Source organism: Caloenas nicobarica, chromosome 3 (assembly GCF_036013445.1).
Source record: "Caloenas nicobarica isolate bCalNic1 chromosome 3, bCalNic1.hap1, whole genome shotgun sequence".
Taxonomy (NCBI): Eukaryota; Metazoa; Chordata; class Aves; order Columbiformes; family Columbidae; genus Caloenas; species Caloenas nicobarica.
The window spans coordinates 5,003,725-5,023,840 of NC_088247.1; positions in this window are offsets into that span (position 1 = coordinate 5,003,725).

Genomic DNA, 20,116 nt, shown 5'->3' on the forward strand with positions numbered 1-20,116 from the left:
TACACAAACTTGGCTACAATGTTGCATGCACAGGATTTTTCAGGGTCAGGAGTGGGACAAAGTAACTTACATTTGGTCTCTCAATTAAAGCTTCTGTATTATCAGACCAAAATTAAATGTGAGTGTGAGCTGACACCCTCTCTATGCTCCACTGACAGTGTCAATGACTTCCCATAGTGGGATGTTCAATATTTGCAGAGCCCATAGGTACCTGCATGCTGAAAACAACATTGAAGTGCCTTAACCTCTAGCTAAATCCCACCTCTCTTTATCTCTGAATGATACTTTATGTATCTACATGCTTGGTTTCATCTGGCACTGGACTGTAGGTAGTGCCTAAATATAGGCGTAGGATTTAAGTATTATCCAAGTGGTGGGAATGGGGCCTCGTGCCTCATGAATTTGGCTAATGGTGACAGATGAAGGAGAATACTGTAGCGATGTAATCAATGCAAAAAGACTGGAGGTGTACAAAAGCTTGAGTAGTTCAAAGCCCTTGGCTTTCTAATATTTAGGTTAGCAATCTAAGATAATGCATCTCAAACACTAAAGCAATTATTTGGATTGGACGTATTAACCTGGAAGCACAGGAAGAGTGAAGTCACCTCACCTAACTTTAGCCATCAGAAATCTAGACATCAGTCTACACTACTAAATCAATTCCTCTTCAAGTCAGTGAAGACAGATGCAAATCTCTAGAAATGGCCTAATCCATCCTAATATAAGTGAGATAAACCACTCTCTGGAGCATTCTGTTTGCTTCTATTGACTATCGAGAGATGATCAACAGCTCAGACAACTAGCTTGGATTAGGTACCTACTGCCTAGACATTTAACATTACATGAGACTAATCTACCCACCAGATACTCTATATCTCTTTAGATATCTCATGAGTTTTGTTGCAGTAATAAATACTGCTTTTTCATATTTATGCTTCCCAGAAGCCAGTTTTTATTTGCTAATATACTTCTTTTTCTTCAACAACGATTCATTGTCATTTTCCTCTTCCTCTGCTTAAACATGTGTATTTATGTATTAATATATGTATATATATAATATACATATGAACAAATTCTATATGCATCAGTAAAGTAGCGTGCATGTTTTTTATGGCATTTAGTTTTGTTTGGTTTCTTATTAACAGAAAATGGGGAAATCTGACAAAGTCAAAGTTTCTGCATCTGAATCCTAGGCACAGCATACTTTTTGTGTTAGCTGTTGACCATGGGAAACTTCTGGAACTTAAAAGCCTAACCAAATTATTATTAATTTCACATGCTTAGGGGTTATTTTAAAACCACAGTCTCCCAGGTGCTGTAGTTACCTTGTCCTGGGATACTTAAGTCATGTTAACCTTCGAACTTGTCTCATCTTTTCTTCCAAACTTAGTCAGCTGGGCCTTCTAAAGTTCACACTTAAAATTAACCTCTTGACTGCTGAGTCTTATAAATGTCCTAATCTATAGCCTGTGGTCTGACCTACAGTCAGTGACTGTCAGCTGCACAGCTGAAATAATCAGCTTTTTTCAGCACTTGAAACCAGAAGAAGAAAAAAAAAAGAAAAGAAAAAAAAGAAAACAATGCATATATAGTCTGTATATATCCTAATAATATCAGATGGGCTTATTTGCAGGAAAATAAATTACTAGATAAATAGCTTGCTTGGATACTAAACAGATTAGCCCTTCATGCCATTTAAAGGAAGAAAACTGCTTTGTAACAGGAAAATTATTTTTAGATCTCTTATCTCACCTGGTGCATTTCCCTTCCATTCTACTGATAATTTCAACATACTTTTTACGAAGAGCAATTCCAGACCCCATTATTGTTCCAAGCTCTGACATTCACATAGGAAATGAAAAACTGCTCTAACCTTCCTTCCTGCTCATAAAGTCCTGGAAGAGGTGGATAAGACCACAGAATCTTTTGACTTAAGGTGCATTTTTTTTTCTGTATTTGCATAAATCCCCCAGGCAGGCAGGAAGAGACAATATTTCAAACCCAATCCCAAATATTTCATTTGGAGCAGTTATCTCATAATTACAGAGCTACTGTCAATTAGCAAAAAGAGAAACCTGTAGAATAATTTTGTGCTGTTAGACACAGAGGAAGGGAAGGGGCTGACGGGCTTTAACATATATTGTATGTAGATACTGAACTAAAACAGACAGTCCCATAGAGTGACCAATGATTTCTTTGCTTGGAAGGTATACATACCCTATACACATCAATTTAAACACCTTTTCCTCATGAAGATGTTTTCTGTTGTGGGACAACCATTGCTGCCATAGTGATTTAATAGAACAATGCAGTATTATAGGAAATCTGAGGCACAGATTTTATTCACCCACCAAAATGCACCGAGAATTTAGAGATAACATCATTATCTTTGGCAGCAGATTAGTGTCCACATGCAGAACTTCCCTGGAAGCATAAGGGCTGTGGGGGAAAAAAGCCTTTCCTTTAACATCACTTGAAACACAGCGTCTGCAGTGGCAGGCACCCCCAATGTCATGTGGCTCCAGAAGACAGTGAGATGAAGAGGATTGTCTTTGGGCCATCTACAGCTCCTGCTGAGAACCTTCCTTGTAAAGCATCTCAGACTCCCCATTCCCTTACCAGCAGATCGAACTTCGTGATTTAAGGTCATTGCTACTCCATGTCTTATTCCTGGAGGTTTCTAACACACTTATTTACTCATCTGCACACAAGCTACTTGGGTTTGTAGAATTGATAAGAACACTGGCTGCTCAGGTCTTTTACAGATGAACACATGAGGCCAAGGTAAGGAGAGGATGGAGCAAAACTTAAGAACTCTTCTACCTTTGTGATATATTTACCATTCATGAACCAGACAAGTCCTGCAATATCTCTGTAAATAAAGAACCCCTATGGCATTTTTTGCAAGCAAAAAAAATGTGGTTTTCCTCATTTTTACATCAGACCCTGCGGCTGGATATGAGGCCAGAGTTCCCTTTGGAAAAGTGATTACCAGCCTTTTGGCCAAACAAAAATGTAAAGGCTTATCTCACCCAGTATAAAAGGTCCATTCATCACCCCTAAGGCTCAGGGGTGATGAAGACACCTTTCAAAGCAGGGCTATGTCTACAGCAGGTTACAAGTAGAGCTGCCGTAAGCATGGGATGTTTCCTATCCTATGTGCCTTGCCAATGGCTCCAGTACAGACTCCTTATAGACCACTTATGTCTTCCTATATCATACACATGCAACGCACAAGAGATCTAGCTTTGCATGGAGATTCAGTGTCAGAAGAATGAGCAAATGTAACATTTAGTGTCACCTCAAGGCCAACGCAAATGAACAATAGAAATTATCAAATGTTACTTTACGAGATCCTTCTTAATGTAGAAGTACCATGTCACCAGTGCCTGACAGTCAAATCACTTATGTCCCAGTCCCAGAATGCTTGAAACGAGCTGGTTCTCTGGATATGATTGGATAAGAGATGGGGGACCTCTGTAGTTTTTTGGATACTGAACAGTGTATAACTAAGTAGATTCATTCCTGCAATGGACTGAGGATGTTGAAGACCATGTGCAATACAAATTTGATGACTTCAAATATGTCAAAGCAGGAAAGATAAAAGACTCCTGCCCGTTAGGCCTCCCTAACTGAAAGATGTCCACCTGTGGGTGTTTCCAGCCCAACCTACAGTGATGAGGTTTCTGCTGACTAATTCATTGACCCTATGTGGTTATAACCAGAACATGACTTGATTACTTCCAAAAAAATGTCCTGTTTTTCCATATATATTCTACAAGGAAAGTTATTGACACATGGGGATAATAAAATTACACCCTCGAAAGAGGTCCTATGACACACTGATTCTGGTCCATCCCAAATGACAAGGGTGGGTCCTCCTCTACGAAAATTTAAGTAACCTGCTGTGCTGCTTCAAGAGGGCAGCAATGTGAATCAATTACTTCACAGTGGACAGGACTGAAGAAATTAAGGCCAGGCCCTTTTCCCACAGAAATCAATTAGAATTTTGCTACTGACTGAAATGAAAGCTGAATCAGACTTCATAACTACTTTTCTGCGTACTTTAATAGCCAACTCTGTGTTTTTATTATGTCTGTGTTTAAATGGCTTATTCATTTAACAACATCCTTTCTCCTTCATTTATGCTCCAAATAAACAGAAATTGTCGAGCTGATGCTTAAAAAGGAAAAAGAAATGTAAATATTTGCTACAGTATCAACTAAAAAATAGGATTCACCTCTGGCTCTGCATTTGTTAGGGATAAATTTGGTCCAGTAATTTTTATTGCACTCATCATAAAACAGACCACACACCAGTTTCTCCTAGGAATGTTTAATCTGGGCTTTAAAAACATTTGCATGACTCCTAGGACCTGTAGCACCTTAGGATGTACAGAGGGTATCTACTGAAGAGGCTCACCATTTGATCAGATCACTCCTGATCTGTTCGAAAAAATACAATTACTGGTACGATTACAGAGTTGGGTACTGGAGGCATTGTGTACTGCCAGCCTGACACCAGAAGGTGTGATATTGGCTGTTTTTTGCATCAAAGTCACCCAAATGAAGAATAATCTGCCCCATATGGATACTGATATGACTAGATTGTGCCATTTGGGCCTGGTGCCAAGTAATAGGGGCCTGATAACTCCAAGCTGTCTGCTGTGAAGGATGGACTTATAACTCCTTATGCTGTAAATATCATTTGAGTTTCCTACTGGTTTTTGGTCTTTTTTTTAATGATGTCCAGAAAAGGTCACCAGAAGGGACACAACGTGACATACTTTTCTTCTTTCATGTGAAGCTTTTCTAATGTCTTTTCCACATCTCCAAGCAAAATGACAGTTGGCTAAATGCCATCTTGTGGGTTCTTTTAAATAGTCTACAAAAGCAAAGAAAAAATAAAGTGGAGGAAAGAAAAAGAAAAAAGATGGAAGAGCAATGAAAACGAGGAAATTAAGATATAGAATAATATAATTAACAAACAGGGAGAAGATTAGGAAATTACTAGGATGGCCTATAATTTTTTTTATGTTTCATTTCAAGTTAGTAGAAGAAATGGAGGAATCAAGACAGAAAGACCAAGAAATTCTTATGGCTGATGTTATGACTCTTTTTTCTTAGATCCAGCCACACTCAACCTCTTCCTTGTGCACCGCTTCATGTTATTCTGCTACCTGGGAGAGCAACGAATTTGTTTATGTTGGAAAACAAGACAAATAGGTGTTGTTCTATACAAATGCTAAATGTTGTTGTTATCATGTGAAAACTGCTGCTCCGTCAATCTTACAAGATAGAAAATGAGCCTGGCATGGCTCTGGGTATTCAAGTATTCAAGAAGAGACTGGACAACGCCTTCAGACACACGGTGTGAACTGTGGGGTTGTCCTGTGCAGGGACAGGAGTTGGACTTGATGATCCCTGTGGATCCCTTCCAACTCAGGACATTCTGTGATTCTATGGGGACATAGCCTGAGCAGTCAGGCTGATGTCACACATGTTGTGTAGGTGTTTAAGGATTCTGCCAAAGCAGGGACGATAAATGCCACATGTGGTTTCAAACCATGGGTCATAGCCAGCCTGTGGAAAATTTGCTCATGTTTCAGCCTGCAGGTTAACCAGGGAGATTTGAGGGAAGGAGGGAATCCTGCCCCTGTTTCTAGCGCAGCTGCCAAAAATTCTTGCTGCAGTTTACACCTCTGGACACCATGGGGAAAAAGCACCTCACAAATTTTCAGCTGGTGAGTGCATCAGGAAGCCCTCTCCCTGTCTCACTGACACCATTCACATCCAGACTTATGGTCTCTAACAACCTTTCACATGGCCTGAGAAAGGCCTGGGCAGTTCCTCTAATTTCCCCATAATAAGAAAGAGCAGAAGAAACTTTGCAGTTTATGGACACAATAATCTCATTAAAGCTTCACCGTGGCTTCCAGAAGTTTTAATAACCAGCTGGTTAATCACAATAATACGCCTCCCCCCTTCACTTTATGGAAAGATCCTGCAGTCAGGAAATATAAAACTCTCAACACGTTGACCACAGTGAGGATTACAGCCTCATGCAATGACACTTTTCCAACTGTAGATCTTGTGTGCTGCACAAACCTCAAACAACCTCATAAACAGGTTTGAAGCAGACCTAACGCCAGGCTTGCCAAGGAGAACATCAAGAGTGATTCTGTTAATGAGGTCTGGCTGCAGCTGAAACACCTCTCCTAAGTGTGTTATTTTTAATCAAGTCATTTCCAGCAGGAACCTTTATAGAAGTGTGCAGTGATTCATTCCTTAAAATTTGCACTCGAAGGCCCCAGTCTTGGGCCACTGATGTCACTGAAAGGTTTAGCAGTGACAGATGGGTGTTGAATCAAACACCATAGGCTTGATGCTCAGTGAGAGGCATCCCAGGCCAGGCTGGACAGGGCTCTGAGCAACCTGATCTGGGCGAAAATGTCCCTGCTTGTGGCAGGGGATTGGACTAGATGAGCTTTGAAGGTCCCTTCCCACCCAAACTATTCTATGATTCCATGACTTAACATCCACAGATCAGACTAGAATCTGTGTCCTCAGACTCTCATACCTGAAAGACAAGGCTGGGAGCACAACCCAAGAGTTCACCTCTACAACAGGTAAGGAAGTTAATAACGAATCAGAGAACTATTCTTGCATCACGTCACCACCATCCTGAGCTGAGCTAATGTGCCATCTGCCTGAGGCTCACAAGTGGGGTGTATCTAAGCACCCCAAGTGTCCCAGTCCTACATGTGTGCTCTGATCTGAGCAGGGTGGGTGAATAACAAGTGGTATCACAGTTCATGCCCACTTTTATTCAAAGCTGAAGTAAGAGCTGCTTTTGCCCAGGAAGAAGGCGACTGAGGTCAGTGTCCTGCTCCTCTTGAAATATTTCAGGCCCCTGTATCCCAGTAAAGCCCCTTAAACCACCAGGTTACTTTTGAAAAAAAAAAAAAAAAATCTCACTCCCTCATGCTGTGATTAAGCCACTGTAAAACCAGAAGTGAGGAAACAGGAGGGAGTATAATTTCCCTTTGGATAGCTATTTTGCATCCTAGACCTGCCATTATATTACAAATGGTGGCGAGTGTTGAATGTGGAGACTACATTCAAAGATCCTCTGCTATCAGTAGAAAAGATGTGTTCCTCCCATCAAAGCCTACAAATGAAAGCAGAGCAACACCAAGCAGCTAAGAAGGCGTAAGAGCAAAGTGGATGTGATGAGCACATCTATGACCCTAAAGATACTGTGAAAGTTGAACTGATGTTTTACCCTTTAAGCTACAGACACTGAATCCTCCTAGGTCAAACTGAGAGAATCTCCCCTACATGTTGCAAGTTAAATCCACTTATGCAAAGAAACACAGGACAAGGAAGGAGGAAAGTCTGCAGTAGCAATGAGATTGCTGGGGAAGTGCAATTCTTTATAACTCAAAGGGCTTCTTAGCATAAAGTAAGTAGTAACAGTCATCTTTTTACCACTTATCTGTACCTAATTTAGCAACAGTATCAGATGTGGCCTCTTAGTTCATTAACTCCTACCACCTCCTTTGAGTCTTCTGGGTCCCTGTCAAGTCCATTGAGAAAGATGTACAGACGATGCTCATCCAGCCTATCCAGATACTCATGTCAGGATAGCATCCCCCAGCTGCTGGAAGTAGCTCTATCTGTACAGAGGGAACTTCTGCAACTTAAAAAGGTGCCTACCTTATGGACAAGTAAAATCTAGTGAGATTAACTTCAGTCCTTTAGTAAACAACCAGAATATGCCTCTTTATCCCAGTTTATGTCTATTTTTATGATGAGATAAAGCAGCTGTTCCAGTAAATCTGAGAAAACACTGTGTCTTTCCCTTGTTCCCCTGCCATGTTTATACTCACTGAACCTCATTGTTCCTCTAAAAGTTTTCTACTCCTGGAAATTTACTATTTCTGGATAATGGTTCCCAAGTAGTTGTTTAATTAAAGCCCCCATGTAGCCAATTTTATTCCAGAATTCTGGAATAGCTATTCTGGTAAATTCTGAACTGTCAAGAAGCCCTAAGGCATGTGAAGAGAAGTGTGTGCCTGTCTCAATGAGAAGCTGTTAAAAGGAAGGTGAAAATAATAGGAAACTTGCGTACATTGGTAAATGGTGATGAGAGTGTTGCTGGTAGCATCATTTTCAATCATTCTGGCATACAAACAACTAGATCTGCACAACTAGTTTAAAGGGGGTGAAAAAAGAATTGAATTAATTCAACTTCTTTTTAGATTCACACATGGTGTTAAAGGTTAGAATTTATTCATTATTTGAATTCACATTCCAAATAATTTCTCTGAGGCATCTTGGTCTCAGTTCTGTGAGCTGTTCATTGTGTATGCTTGATATATGAAAATCAGGCTGGGCTAATTAGTTTTGATTAGATGTATAGTTTATGATGTGTTAGCTCTTTGCCTTGATTGGATTAATTTAGTTCTTAGAAACACGTTACATGTGAAAAAAGTATTTGAAAAATACCTCTGCCACAAATATCTTCTAATAGTCATTGGAAATTCCTCATTTGTACAAAATTTCCTGCAGTAAACTTACAAGCTAAAGTATATATAAAAAAATAATAATACACTGGGAGCACAAACATGGGAAAAAATATGTATAGTATTTTATGTGAGCAAGTAGTCAATGTTTTGTAGAGTAACCCAGCACTATTCACTATTGGGTTCGTTAATTACATTCACTGATTTTGTAGTCCTTGTTCCTGGTACTTATTCATGCATGTTCAGCTACAGTAAAGTCAATGAGATTGCTTGTGACTTTGAGCACACCCGTGGAAGGGTTGTCCCAGCTAACACTGCAGGTTAGAAAACCCAAGCTGCATTTTGATTACAATCCCCACACTGCACTTCTCCCACCCCTCACTCCAGAAATGGGATTTCAGCCCATTTCTTGTGGTCCTACTGCCGCCCCCCTGGTTTCTGAGAGTCCTTGGATCACACACCAGCTCCATCGCATCCACATTCACCTTCAGCTTCAATCACGGCCTCTTCCCTCCACTAACATGAACTCACTCAGACACTTTCACATTTGGTTATATACCCAGTTCCTGGCACTCACATTCGTTTATGTTCAGCATGCTACACCCACACTTAATTACAATCACACCCTCACACTCCCCATTCAGTTACACCACCAGTGCTGCCCACCTCCCCCCACACTCAATTATAATCACATGTGATTAAACCTGCAATTCTGCACCTACAGTATAATCCTTCACTGGCATTCGCATCCACTTATGCTCAACAGCCTTCAGTGGGATGCACGTCTGCTCATCACATTCATGCACGCATGGGAACACCAGATTTCTTCTTTCATCCTGACAGCAGGGTGTTTTTTAGTTTTTCTTTCAGCAACACAAAGAGCACCCACTTTTTACCATGGAAGAGATAGACCTGCAGTTCCTGTGGCATGTTGCCTTTCCAGGAAATCACCTTGAATCCTTACTTTATACCTTCTGAAGAATATATGTTGTGGTTGTTCTTATTTTAGTATGTGATGGGAATGAAAGTCAAGGTGCCATTTCATAAAATGCTAGGCACTTCAAACAAAAGACAGTTCCTACCCTAAAAAGATGAGGGCTGTACCTATCTTTCAGCTGGAGAAAGGGATGGAGTTTCTTATGTAGGAATGTGAAGGTCACAGACTCTGTTGTGAGTCAACAACTCCTGTTGCATCTATGGAAATGTTATAAAAGCAAATTACTGATCTTCCCTAACACATGGCCAACCATTCACCGCTGCGGTGACTGGATGCCCAAGCAGTTTGCGGTCGTCTGAGACTATCTGTGTGTACAGTCCCTTCTGCATGACTTCATGGCTATCTTTTGCCTTTTGGTAATGGTGACATGCAAGTGAAATCCTTCTTCTCCTAAAGTCAGCAAAAAGGTTATTTCAGTGATCATGGGCCTTGCCCTTAGACCCATCAGGTCTTCCTGGTGATAAGACTCACCTGAGAGGTGTGCGAAGACCACACAAAAATGCTAACAAGAAATCTGGGCTGCTGTGGGACTGTTTTCACTGGATACATTTCATTCCAGCAACACCAACCATAGTTGCCCGTGTGCACCCACATGCACAGATACCTTATTATTTTTTCCAATGTTTAAAACCCATAGCCAGTCTGAATCAGACTTAAGAGGAAGCTCAGATAATCTGGAGTGATTTCTAAAGTAGGCTTTGATTTAGAAAGATAAGATAAAGCTCTGACTAAGAAGCCAAATTTCCAATTGCATATTCCTCACAGAGACTTGGACTCGGGGGTTTTTTTAATCAAGACATTAAAATCCCAATGAAATTCACACAGGTTCTTATGGAAGTGACAGCAGAGGTGGGGGGGGAGGGTGAAGAGAAAAAAAGAAAAAAAAAGTAAAAAACACACACACACCAAAAAAAAAAACCTAAAAAACTAAAAAACACCCTGCAGGATGAGACAGAGCCTATGGCTAAGTGCCTGCCACCACAATAGGATACACATGGCCTGTTCAAAAATGCCTTTGCAGGGAGCCAGGCCACAAATGAAAAAAAAAAAAAAAAAAAAAAAAAAGACGTGGTTTGGGGTTGAATTGGCCACTTTTTTATTACATAAACTATTGATCCAAATCAAGTAACTCTAAATCATTTAGGATGTCTTTGTTGATCCTGACCAGAACTAATATGTGTAGATAACCTGCACTTGGTCTTATAATTATCATTCCCTGCACGGCTACCACCCATCAGAAATCCCACTTCTGTGTATCTCAGGGAGGCAGGAAAGAAGATGAGTGAGAAGATAGGAAGGGACACAAACAGGAGGAACAATCTCTTTTCATTGTCTTAAGCAGTGTCTAAGTCTGAACAAACACAAGTGGCAAAGGTGGGGAGGACAAGTCTCAGTGTTATGGGGGTAGCACCCCCAGCATCATGCCCAGCATTGCATACAAGGAGGAATGTAATACCTGACTGCTCCTACCATAATTCCTGGCAAAGTCGACAGAAGGGGGTCAAGAAAAGTAAGAAGGGCAAAACACATCCTGTCATTTGTTCACAGAAAGATTAAAAAGCAAATATTTGCCACAACCTGATGACATTAAAGATGCTGTTTCTAACATAAATTATAATGCAATATAAAGAAATCGGAGGGTATTTCACAACAGCAGTTGTCATAATTTATAAAGATCAAAAGAGCAACAGAGAAATAATATTTGGACCAAAAGACTTGAAAAACTCTCCCATTTGAAGAGGATGAGATTAGGGTTAAGCTGCTGTGAACAGTCCAGGTTCACCCGTGATTATTGTAGTTGCAGATAAATTACTTTGCTCCGCTGTTCTTGGATGATTTTTATAAGTCAGAGACCTTTGGTCACCATTTTTCGAAGCTCCTGTTGACTGCTTGCTCCTCATTCTTTTTCAGGACCCCATATTTTAGCTGCCTTAAAGAATAAAGCCATTCTTCAAAAGGCATGTTAAATGTTACTACTCGATAGGACAGTCTTATGTGTCCCACAAAAATGGAAGCATTTTGGAAAACATGATGTGATCCTGATGTGACTGAAATAACACCTGTGAGTTTCTGCTTATATAAGGGAAGGATTAGGGGAAAAGATCAAATATCTGGGTTCAGAAGAGTGAAAAACATGATGATGACAATAAGGATTACTATTAGATAATTTGCTACCAATATGAAAAATAAAAAAATTAATGGTGTCACTGTCTAGGACATGTATTCTTCTTTTCAGCAGGTGATCAGTCAGTGTCTAGAGATGAAGGTGGTGTCAAAATATGAAAAATGCCTTTAGAATAGTAGTTTTCTGGAGACTTGATCTTAATGGACTAGTCCCAGCCCTGAGGGTCCTTCAGGATCTCAGTAGAGTTTCTGTGGCAGCATTGGCATCCCAGTACTCAGTTAACCTTCTCTTGTGAGCGTTTTTGTGGATTTACACCCAAAATGATCCAGATTGGATGATCGTAGTGGGCTAATTTCCTACGGAGTAAAGGAGAAAAAGCAAGGAGAATAATCTGGTTTACTATTAAAATCAAAATTATAATCAGGATGGAGCAGAGAGAAAGTTTGCAATTAAAAGGTCCCAGCTAAGATTTTGGGTTTACACCTCTCAAACAGCTTGTGGGAAAATAGTAATAACGACAACAATAAACACAGGAGCAATGAAAATGTGAGATCCCTATGCCTGTGCCCACAGTGAGAATAAAAAATGCAAAGCCTGGGCCACCTCGCCTTTAATTTCCTAACTGCTGTTTTGTAAGGCTGTGTCATGCTTCTCAGTTCAAACACGCTTTGGCTCTTTATTATTCATGGGCCTTTTTCTCAGTCAGTGGTGTTGAATAATAAAACAGCCCAGGATCAAATGGGCCAATTCTCCACGCCTGACACCAACTGCTACTGTTCGCTGGGCTCTGCCAAGCGTTGCCTCTGATAATGAGTGGGATTTGGTTAAACAGTAAATTAATGAATAATGAAATATCCAGGTTGATCAGTTAGAGAGCACGCTTGCTTTGCCCCCGGCCAAACGCCCGGGGCAGAAATTACTCTCAAACGGCACTTGCCTGTGTGCTGGGCTGGATAACTATTTTACAGCCTATTGCTTGACAGGATGTTAGGAAGGGGGCGAGGGGAAGGGGGGAGGTCGGGGGAAGCAAAGCGAGCAGGGCGATCCCCTTATCACCCCTCACGGAGGGAAGAAGGGGCCGGTTTGGGGCCGTGCAGACCCCACTAGAAGCGGGGAGGGTTGCAGAGGTGAAGGAGCTCGGTATGAGGCCGGGGGAAGGATGAGCTCCCTCCTAGACCTTCCTCTCTCCCAACTTTAGCAGGGGATTACCTTGACCTTGGCTATCACTGGGGTTAACCCAACTTTTCTTTCCCCCTCCGCCCCCGCATCAAGCTGTCAGTTCTCGCTTTGTATCAGCCTTGTCCGAGCGTGTTTCTGAGCGGGGTCCATCCCTCCTGGCAGAGGTTGTAGCCCCAGATTGCAGAAAAGAGCCTCCCGGAGCAGTGTGTCAGGTGTTTTTTGGCAAATATAAGAGAATGTGAAAGGCTGCCTGCACGGGGTTTGGGCAACCGCATATAAACAGGGTGAGACGGAGAAAGCATTGCAGCAAGGAAAAAAAACAGCCCTGTAGCCTTCATTTTCTGCAGCGGGAGAGATAAGTAGCTGTAAAATATTTCCCGCAGGTCTGTAGCACAAGTCCATAGATATACACAAACACACACGCACGATTTCTACAGCTAGAGGAAGGGGAAAAGCCCTTCTTGACTTTTCACATCCGCCCTCCAAAATTGCACAACGCCCCAGCTCCGTCTGTGTGTTTTGGGGCAGGGGTTTTGCTCCACAGTGGCGAGAAAACCACTAATTATCACCTTTTATCCAGAAGGGAAACTCTCTGTAACTAATTCTCCCTCCCTCCTTTTTTTTTTCTTTTTCTTTTTAATGATTATTCTTTCTAAACTTTCTAAATAAGCCCCAATTTCCCAAGCCAAGCCAGAGCAAGGAGAGGGGGTAGGAAAAAAAAAAAAAAAAAGGAGAGGGCGGAGAAAAAAAAAAATGTCTGTTTTCAAACTGCGACTTTACAGGTCGGGGCTGAGTTACTTTCGCTCGTCTCATGTCACTCCTAAGTTAAAGTTTAAAGAAACCTTTGAAGCGTAGTGAAGAAGGAGGTCCCTGCTACGCCTCGGCCGTCGCCCCCGTCCTCCCCCGGCAGCTGCCGGGTGCAAGGAAAAGCTCCAGGCTCCGGCTGCAATGGCAAAGACCCAGGAAAGCGAGACTGGAGGGGTTTAAATTATCGTCTCCTTCATTTTCTCAGCTTTCTTCACTCACCTGCCTGCAGAGTGTTCTGTGAGCGTAAGGATGAGCAGCGGATGAACCGGCGGTTCTCTGGAGGAGGTTAAAGCCGGGGTTTATTTTAATCGTCATACAAAAGCATCTCCCGCATTCACCGCCGAATGTTAATATTAAAATGCAGAACTTTTCGTTTTAAAATATTTCGCCTTCTTCCTTTCAATTTTAAACAGATTTTTTTTAATCCAGTCCATTTGCGTGAAAAGCATTTATCCAAAAATGCTTTCTAGCCCCTTTTGCAGTTCTGACACCACCACCCCTTCCCATTGTTACCAGTTATTGTACTGTGATTTTCCATACAGAGCTGGACACAGGCTCCCTGTTTTTCCCAGCCAAAACAGGATCCACTCTGTACTGAAATAACCAAAAGTATAGAGGAGACAGGGACTTACTCTCGCCACAATCGTTGCTCACAGCTTTTGGGAGGAACTGCTCCTGCAACTTTTGGTTGTTTGGGGTTTTTTTTGCTTTGCAGGCAACAGCAGTTTTCAGTTAAGTCACTGGGAGTTTTTCAGGAGCGAAGACTGTCGGGTGATGCTCTGAGCACCAAGAGCGAGATAAACTATTGTTAATGCTGGTTTCATGGGGCAAAAGATCCTCCTTGGTGCTTTAATGTATTTTTACAAAGAAATGTCCACAAGCACTTCATTCACCTTGGCGTCTTAAGCGAGTAAAACTCTGGCTATAATTGCAACTGTACCCAATGCTCTTTGTAAATCTCAACACGCACTAATTTCTGCTTAAAGGAAATGTTCCTCTCGACCTGAGGAAAGCATCCTCCTCGCATGTTGTCAGAAGATGACGGCTATTCCACACACGCCGCTGTTTATTTATTTAATAGCACTAATAATCACCGGCACAGCACCTCCCTACGCCGGAGAACCGGGGAGGTCACACTGCACCGAGTAGCCCTCAGGACCGTGTTTGTCTTTGCTTTAAAAACACTTTGCCAAGTGTTAAACCTTTTTTTTTTTTTTTTTGGGGGGGAGGGTGTTTGTTTGTTGTTTGGTTTTTGGGTTGGTTTTGTTTGGTTGGGTTTTTTTTTTTTTCTTTTTTTCTTTTTTTCTTTTTTTCTTTTTTTTTCTTGGTGGGGGATTTGTGGTTTTGTCTTCATATTTTTTTTTGGCTGTGGGGATTTTTCCATTTGCCCCGTCCGGGGCAGGGGAGGGGACTAAAAGGATTATTGTCTCTGGATATTCCGGTGAGAAATACATACGCAAACATACACACACTCCTTTAATTTCAGTGTTGTTTGGAGGAAGCTCCAAAGTAATTGCGGTGATTTCGTAATTGCGTGAGATTCTGGGTTTTTTCCTAGCTCCATATTAAGGAGAAGGTATAAAGACACTCTTAACTCGTAAATCCCCGGAGATTTCCTTCTCCCCCGCGACCAGAAAGCGTTCACAGGCAGAGGAACGACTTGCTGGAAGCGAAGTCAGGGCAGTGCTTTCCCCGCTGCCCCGGGGCACCGGATCGGGCCCCCAGGGCCGTCGGATGCGGGGAAATCAGAGCCCTGGTCCGTGGCGGGAGGAAAGACCCTTTGCACCGGCTGGAGTCTATGGCAAGGGTTTAATTCCGAAGGCAAATACGAGGAACATATTTTTTCCACGTTCCTTAACTCATAAAAGTCAGTAGTGGTGCGCGAATGGGACCAACTCTGCACGACGAAGCGGAGCTACGCGGAGTTGTGACATGACATGTAACACGATGTCCTAGTACAACTGTGCACATACACAGACACACGTCCAGCTACAAGGGAAAAAAATACGTATGGATGCCTGTTTACGAGAGAGACAGAAAGAAACAAAGCAATTCAGTAAATATATTGGTACTGGGGGTTATTTAAGACATTTGACTAGTTCCATCATAGGGACACCAGATGTTATTTATGAGGTCTCATATAAATATGGGCCATACCATGCAGGTGGGGAGCGAAAAGGGGGGAAAAAAACCTGCAAAACGAAGGAAGACAAGAAAGGAGTGCACCCCAAAGGGATGAAAGACAAAAATGATGTTTATGACTATATAAATCAAGGTGAAGTTTTGTAATGGAAACTAGAACTACCTAGAGCTTTAAAAAGAGATTGAGGCAAGAAAGGAGAGATGGAGAGAAGGTCCCCGCTGGTGATGACTGGGAAAGCAGATTATAACATCAGACCGGTGGGGAGGGGAAGTTTTGATGAGCTGGGTTAGTGCTGCTATACATTTATTTTTAACCTTAGCTGGGGGAGAAGCCAAGAGAGGAAAAAGGACCGGGAGATAAGGGAGAGAGAAGGAGAGAAAGAGAGAGAGAGGAAAGAGAAAGAGAGAAAGTAGAGGAGAAAGAAAGAGAGAGAAAGAGAAAAGGAGAGAGGGAGAGAGAGAAAGATAGAAATGAAGAAAGACAGAGAGGGAAATAGGGAGACGAGAGAGAGCAACAAAGAGAGAGGGAAATAGGGAGAGAAAGAAAGAAAGAGAGAGAGAGAGAAAGAGAGAAAGAGAGAGAGAGAAAGAAATAGAGAAAGAGAGAGAGAGAAAGAGAGAAAGAAAGAGAGAGAGAGAAAGAGAGAAAGAAAGAGAGAGAGAGAGAAAGAGAGAAAGGGAGAAAGAGAGAGAGAAAAAGAGAAAGGGAGAAAGAGAGAGAGAGAAAGAGAGAGAAAGAGAGAGAGAAAGAGAGAGAGAGAAAGAGAGAAAGGGAGAAAGAGAGAAAGGGAGAAAGAGAGAGAGAAAGAGAGAAAGAGAGAGAGAAAGAGAGAGAGAGAAAGAGAAAAAGAGAGAGAGAGAAAGAAAGACAGACAGAAAGACAAACAGAAAGACAGACAGAAAGAAAGACAGAAAGACAGAAAGACAGAAAGACAGAAAGACAGAAAGACAGAAAGAAAGAAAGAAAGAAAGAAAGAAAGAGAAAGAGAATATGATTTTGTCTTGTTGAAGACCATTGGGAAAATGCAGTGGAACAGAGATCAGCAGGAATATTCCTTCTTTGCTGACACCAGACCCGCGGTGCCTCAGCCCCTCCAGCACCGCCGGCTCCAAACCGTATATACATATATACGTGCTTTGAATTTGCGACCTTGACACTGTTGCCGGGAGCCTGGGAAATTCGGGGTGAGCCCTTCCTCGTCTCGTTGGGTCCCATTTTAAAGGGACCTCCCGGTTTCCACAAGAGGCTGTTTCTGCTGAGTTATAAAAGAGCTTTCCTTGGTGCATTTTTTTTAATCCCCTTTTTACATAACTGTTGCACAGTTCTTGGGCAACAGAGAAACTTCCTGATCGCCTTGTCCCCCAGACAACCCTCTCAGACTCCTCTGGGAACTGCGAGAGCTGTTTTGAAAGGCTTCATGCAAAACATACGCTTTACTAAAAATAATATAATCGGTGCGATTAAAACAAAAGAAAACAAACTACAAAAGCAAGGCATGCAGCCTGGCTTTTGGAAATCTGCTCCAGTGTCGCTGGTCTCCCCAGTTCTCTCTGCCCACTGGCATCCTTCAGCCCACATCTGCCTGCAGGGCCCGGGGAGGTTTGGGGTGTCCCCACTCCTCGCCTTGCAAACCCTCGGTGAAAAGGAGGAAAAGGGGGGGTTAAGTGGGGTTCTCTTTTCTCTTTTGCTCGCAGCTCCGCTGCTCCCCCCACCTCCTTTTTCCTCTGCCCGGACCCTTGGCACTGCTGTGTCCCCGTCGTCCCGCCTCCCCCGACCCGCTGCCTCCAACCCGGGCCCCCCAAACTTGCTCCGGGCGATTTTGCCATCACACCGAGAAGAGAAAGTAGGTCACGGCTGAGTCCAAGCCTGGCTGAAGCCGAGGCAGCCGAGCCTCGAAAGCTTCCCCATAAAACAGACTTTGGGGTCGTCATTTGCAATGTCTTTTTTTTTTTTTCTTTTTTTTATTATTACGATGATGATGATTTATTTTGGACACCTTGGGCGATCAACTCAGTCGGCTCCCGTAGTCCAAGCTGGAAGGAGAGGGAGAAGGGAGGTAGTTTGGGAGGTGGAGGTGGACATGGATTTATTTTTTGCTATTCCCCCACCCCACCACCCCACGAGAGAAACATTAAGTTGCAAAAACCGATCCACTGCCTGTTACGGCTCCTGTATCTCTCAGTCTGCCCTCTTAAACTAGCGCTCTCTCTAAAAGCCAACAGATAAAATCCAACCCAGACAAATCTTCAGAGCCGGTATTTAACTACAACAGGTCACCGCAGTAAAAGCGATGCTTTAAACCGGTTTCCGCCCTCGGGGCTCCCTGTTTGAGCACGCGTTTGTGTTTGTTTTCAGGGTGACTGTGCGGGAGGGTTAAATTGACAGCCCTTTCCAGCCTCTGACTTACAGGAAAAATAAATAAGTAAATAAGTAAGTAAATAAAGAAATAATTTTTTAAAAGGTGCTTTTTATGATATGGTGCTTTTCATGATAACACCTAAAAAAAAAAAAAAAAGTCCTGACGCCCTCCTCCTTCACCCAAACGCAGGGTAAACCCCGAGTCACTCCGGAGTGGCTCCGGGTTAGCCCTGGGGATCCGGATTTGCCCTCGTCTCTTCTTCATGAGTGTCGGTTACAAACCGAAATAAAACCGACTTGGGAATGGAGGGGAGGGAAGGTGGAGGTGGAGGAAGAAGTTATTTTGGTTCTAATATTTTCTTTTGCTAATTAGTGGTGCTGCAACTGAAGACCTAAAGGTAGAAAATAATCCCGCGTTGTGGATACGAACATCACTCCCGATCCGTATATAGGAGTATCTATATACATATACATACATCCACGTATACATAAATGAAACGTACAGTAACAGTAACACAGCAGTGGGGGGAAAAATAGATTCCTGATATTGAAGGCTTACATAACCTTTTCTTTTAATGGCTACTACTTCGAAAAGGAGAAGAAGATTTACTCCTAATTCAGGTGGTAAAAGCAAAATGAAACGAAAGCTCACATTACCATGACATGAGATTTATTATAGGTCTGCTTAGAATGAAGAGGTAAGAGTGGTAAAAATATGGACACTTTTGAATCAGACAGAAATAAAATACCAACATTTCTGAGAAGCAATATTTATTGTCTTTTTTTTTTTTTTTTTTAAATGTAGAGACATGTCCTGAATTTCCCCAAAGCCTAGACTGGGAAAATAAAGACTTCTTGGTGTTATAAGTAAATCCGTCTGCAGAACCGAAGCAGCACCAACATTCAAAAAAACTGAAGAGGAAAATACAACAAAACACAACAATCTCTTTTTTTTAATTCTTATTCTTATTATTTATGTAAATCAGGTCATCACTGGACAAGAAACCAATTTCTACCCATTACCATAACAGCTTGTCTATAAAGAACAGAAAAGATTCAGATAGGATACTATCTAGTCAAGCGGGATTTTTTTTGTCGGTTTTGTTTTTTTCTTTTTTGTTTGCTTTTTTTTTTTTTACTTTTTGTTTTTAAATTCCCTCACCCATTCACAGAGGTATAGATTCACAGATAAATAACCCAAAAACTACTTGCTCGCCATATTTACACATTCCCGTTAAATTAAGCATAAATAAATATATACAAACTCAATACTGAATGCCTCTCCGCATTTCTTCTCAGGAAGAGTCAATAAACTGATATTTCTCACTACATGGTCAGATTTTTCAAGAAGAGGAGGTGAAAGGGGTGGTTTGGGGTATAAAAGGAGAATTTATCTTTTTTTTCTTCCATCTTTCCAGTTTTTCATTAACTTTTTCAGAGCTTTGCATTTGGGGGTTGTTTTGCTTTATTCCTCGCTGGCACACAATATTTTGTTTCTCACGAATTATCCAAACGCTTGCCAGTGTGTTTGGGGATATTTTCTTTTACTTTTTTTTTCCCTTTCTATAAGAAAATATACTATTTGTAAAAAGCCTACGGTCTCTCTTACATAGGGAACCCGGAGAGAAAGGGTGAGTTTGGCTGAATCGATCTGGCAATGCCTACGGCAGCTGAAACGAGCACCAAATTCTCCGAGAAACATATTAAAACAAAGCCGAATAGGTCTGCGTGATAAACCGGTCAGAAAGAGATGAGCAGGGGAGAGGAATAAGCCCTCTGGGCACAGCTAAAGGTCTTTAAACCATCCTCCCCCTCCCACCCAGCCCCAAATGCAAATTTGGGGATTTTGGGAGAGGTTGGTCTGGGATGCAAAGGGACTTGAAACAGCTTCTCACAGAGAATTTCTATTAGGTGGGACAAGACACGACCCGATTTTAAAGAAATCATCGGGTTGTAAAAGGATTCCCATAAAATTGACTT